The sequence below is a fragment of the Fonticula alba genome (genome assembly GCF_000388065.1).
Source record: "Fonticula alba strain ATCC 38817 unplaced genomic scaffold supercont2.2, whole genome shotgun sequence".
Taxonomy (NCBI): Eukaryota; order Rotosphaerida; family Fonticulaceae; genus Fonticula; species Fonticula alba.
In genome coordinates this window covers 2,126,596-2,130,652 of record NW_009242972.1, presented here as the reverse complement: position 1 = coordinate 2,130,652, position 4,057 = coordinate 2,126,596, and the positions used below count along the sequence as shown (strand labels likewise).

Genomic DNA, 4,057 nt, shown 5'->3' with positions numbered 1-4,057 from the left:
CCGAAAAGTGGTCGATTTCTGCCTCCCTCCGGCGGATATTACTGGCAAGGCTCACTCGCCATGGATCGGCCGGAGGTTGCATTACAATCATGGCCCCCGAGGGAGACGGGCCGTCTCAGTCGGTTGAAACACCCCGGGCCGGCTGGCCGCGAGGCGCCGACCGAGGGGGCCGGGGCTGGCGGGGGGCGGCGGAGGGTGCAGCGCGGGCGGCCGCGACAACAGCCGTGTCCCCCCCCCCTCCCCGCCGCCGTCGCCGCCGCCGCCGTCGCCGCCGCCGCCGCCGCCGCCCGGCACGCGCCCGCCGGTGCCTCTACCCTCCCCCGGCCCCCGGGGGTTGACCGCACCGCGAGTTGGGGCCTTCTCCTATTCCCGCCAAGCAGGGGCGCGAGGAGCAGTGGGGTGCGGCTCCGGCTGTCTCTCAGCGGGGGCATCAAAATACGCCCGCGCACGGGGGGTGGGGGGGGGAGTGCGGCAGAGGGGCCGGGAACGCGCTCTGCGCGCGCGCGCCCTTCCCGCGGCGACACGTTCGCCGGAGGCCCCCTTTTGGAGGCCGGGCCAGGAGGGAACAGGGGGGCGCCCTGGCGTCGGCTCCTCGGGCCTCCCCCCCCCCTCTCGGCCCGCTCCCTTTTGTCTGTTGGGGGGGGGGTTGGGGTGGCTTCTCCCCCTCTCTTCGCTCCTCTGGTGGGGTGTCCCTCGGTTTTTGTGGGGAGGGTTGGACGGGACGGGGTGGGGCCACCTTTGGGTCCTTGCTGCCCGGCCCCCCCCCCCCCCCCCTCCCGCCTGGGACACTGTTTGCGCCCCGCGGCTGGAGGGGTGCTCTCCGCCCGCGACACGGACTGCCTCCCCAGACGGCGGGCCCGCCCGGACGGGGGGAATCGCGGCGGAGGCCTGCACGAGCGGCGGCCGCCCGCACATCGAGGGGCGACGACACACAGGGCAGGCCACCAGCGAGATCATACACCTCCCTTGCTGCCTTGTCGCTGGCCACCACATCCTCGCAAGGGCGCGGGGGCCGAGCTCACCACGTACGCCGGGATGCTCGCTGGCCGCCGCCTGGTCCGAGGGCGGAACGCGCCCGGGGTCGCGGCCCCGTGCGACAGGCAGGGCCGGCGCCGCACACCGCGGGACCCGACGGCTCGAGGAGGATATCCCCCTGCCCAGGGAACACCCGGTGTTCGGGGCCGGAGGGGCGGGGGAGGAGAGGGCGCGACGCAGACTGACGGAAGTCCGGCGGGCCGGCCGAGGAGAGGGGACGTGATGCGGAGCAGGATAGCCGCTATGCGCGCGGTTTGCTGCTGCTGCTGCTGCTGCTGCGCAGCCCAGCTCGGCGTCAGCCGCACCTCCGCCCCCCCCCCGCCCGCCCCCTTACGCCGGGAACGCGGGGGCCAATTAATCCCCCACGCTCTCGCTGGGCAGACGCGCCGCGCTCCGGGCGCGCCGAGAGCCCACCACCCTGCGCCTGCCCGGAGCCGAGACTCCGGTGCCGGGCCCCCGGGCTCGACGGTTGCCCCCTTGGCGGGGCCGGTGAGGGGGGACGCGGGGGCCGGGGCGCCATGGGTGCGGGCGCGCGCCGGCGGCGACCCCCACCCGGAGGCGGCCCTGCCTGGTGGCGCACATCTGCGGCGCCGCCGCCGTCGCCTCCGTTGCTCTCGCCAGGGTCGACGCAGAGGCGCAGCCAGCGACGGCTGCTTACATATGCTTGTCACCGGAAAGAGCAGTGAGCCTTTGTTTGCGGGCGCGGCCGGTTGCCCCTCGACCCCGCCCGCCCCCCGGGGGGGGGGGGCGGGGGGCAGCAAGGGCACGATAGGCTGGGCGGACCGTTGCGCCGGCGCCACACCTGGCGTGGTGCCCGCGGCACCCCCGTCCCCCCCCCCCCAGGACTCGCGGTGGCCGCCAGGGCCATCTGCTGGCGAGGGTGGCCACGCACCATGAGCCGGGTGCGTTTGCGCGAGAGCGCGGAGGCGGGATCGCGCGGCCCGAGTGCGCGCGGGCCTCCGCCCCGCCCGACCCCGGGCCCGCCCTTCGCCCGAGTGTGAAGCCCTGTCAAATGCGGCACATGAACAAACACCGGGCGCCCTTTCCAGCGGGCCACGCCTTGGCCGAGTCCGGGGGCAGCGAGCATTCGCAAACACCTCGGGAATAATATATCTGGCGGATTATTATATTTACATCCCCCCTCGGCGGGGCGGCCTTTCTCTCTCTGGCCGGAGTTCCGGTCCCCCCCCCCCCCCGGACGCCCTTCGCTCCTTGCCTCTGAGCTCTGGCGCCAGGGGCCTCCGCGCCCGTCGAGGGCTAGACCGGCTAAAAAGCCCCGAGGCACACACACACACACACACACACACACCCACCTGGGCACACGTATGCCCGCGTGCCACGAGGAGGTATGCCCGGGAGGCATATTGCCTTTCTGGAGGAGCCGGCCTTCCCTGGCGGCCGCGTTGCGCATCTGTCTGGCCGTCTTCGCCGACTTCTGCCTGCCCCCCGGGCAGAGCGCGAATTAATATGCCTGCCTGGGAGGGGGAGGGCTTTTCCGGGGAAGTTCCGGCGGCTTCCGGCGGAGGCGCGTGTACGCACGCGGCGAAACGCCCGCCCGGGCCCCCATGCGCAGTGGGCGCGGCCGCGTGTGTGCCGGCGGCCACCGCGGACCCGTGTTGGCAACAGCGGCCGGCCGGAAGGGGGGGCCCGGGAGCGATCCGCCGGCCCGGCCCGGCCCGGCCTGCTCCGCCTGCCTGCCCCCGGCCCCGGTCGCGAGCCAGGCCGCGCGGGCGCCCGCCCCCGTCTGTCCCTGGCCGGTGTGACTCATGTCCGAGATGCGGAGGCCGGCGGGCGCATCGCGCGCTCTGCATCCCGCAGCATCCGGGAGGTGGGTCGGCACTTAGCGGCGCGCCGGCGCGGGCCCCGGCTGGCGCGGGCACCTCCCCCCAGAGCACCGGTTCGCCGTCCCCCCCCCCCCTCGCGGCCGTTTCCCGATGCGGGGGGGAGGGCGCAAATGCAACCGCCGGGTCGGGGGGTGTCGGTGCCCGCCGAGGAGCGAACACAATATCCGCCGGGGCCTGGTCGCCGCGGCCGGCCGGGGGCCGGCAGTGGGCAGGCACAGGCCCCCAGGTCCCCAGGACGGGCGCCGGCGCCAGGGCCCGCGCCACCGAGGCCCGGCCAGTGGAGGGGGCCATTTTTCCGCACTCGCGCGCGCGCGCGCGCGCCGACCCACCGGGCAGGGAGCCGAAGGTGTCGTCGGCGTCCGCGTCGTCCTTGCATGCTTCCCCTGCTGGGCCTGCTGTGTGCCTGGCGAGGAGGGGGCAGAGGGGCGCGCGGGGCCTTCCGGCCGTTCCGGGGGTACGGGGCGCCAAAGGGGCAGCCGGCGGGCGGGGGGGGGGGGGGGGACCAAGGCATGACACCCTTGGCTGGTGTGCCAGGACGCAGGGCGCGCATGCCGCCCCTGCCGGCCCTCTTGTGTGCCCGGGGGCGCGTTCGAGCGCGTGCGCACAGCTCCCCTCGCGCCGGCGCCCTCCCCCCCCCCCGGCCAGGTCGAATGCGCCTCCCGGCGCCGAGGGAGCGCGCGCCCTGGCTTCTGCCCGCGCCGGGCGCGGGGGCACGCACGCCCGCGTTCGTGCGGGCGGCAAGAGCCGGCCGGCCGGCCAGCCGGCCGAGGGGGGCTCTATTTTGATTTCGCCTTTGTCGCCCCGGGCCGGCGCCCCGTCCGGGGGCGCCGGCAGCGCGGCCGGCCCCCCGCGCAAGGGCTCCCAGCCGTGCGGTTGGCTGGCGCATTCCTGCCTCCGGCATCCGTGATTGCCGCCCGCCAGAGCACGGGCAAGGGGCCGGCAACGGGGGCGATCTTCCGGCGGCCGGGGGCGGGCTCTCGTCGCCTTGGCGGGGCCAACCGCCCGGGGGAGGGGAGCCCCCTCCAGGGGTGGGGCGTTCGTTCCCGCCCTCGGTCGCCCCCCCCCCCCCCGGGGGGAGGGGGCCGCGCAGTCTGGACCTTTGTGACGTGGTGCGGGGCCGGTCCCTCCCTCGGAAGTGCTAATGAGCTGGTGCGTCCGTGCGTGTGCGGGACTGCGCG

The 4,057-nt window shown here is 75.8% G+C and overlaps 1 protein-coding gene across 1 annotated transcript in view; it reads left to right on the top strand.

Moving 5' to 3' along the window:
* Positions 1 to 4,057, top strand: part of H696_01465 (STE/STE20/YSK protein kinase) — a 9,629-nt gene that overhangs the window by 275 nt on the left and 5,297 nt on the right. The gene's annotated exons all lie outside the window — the stretch shown is intronic.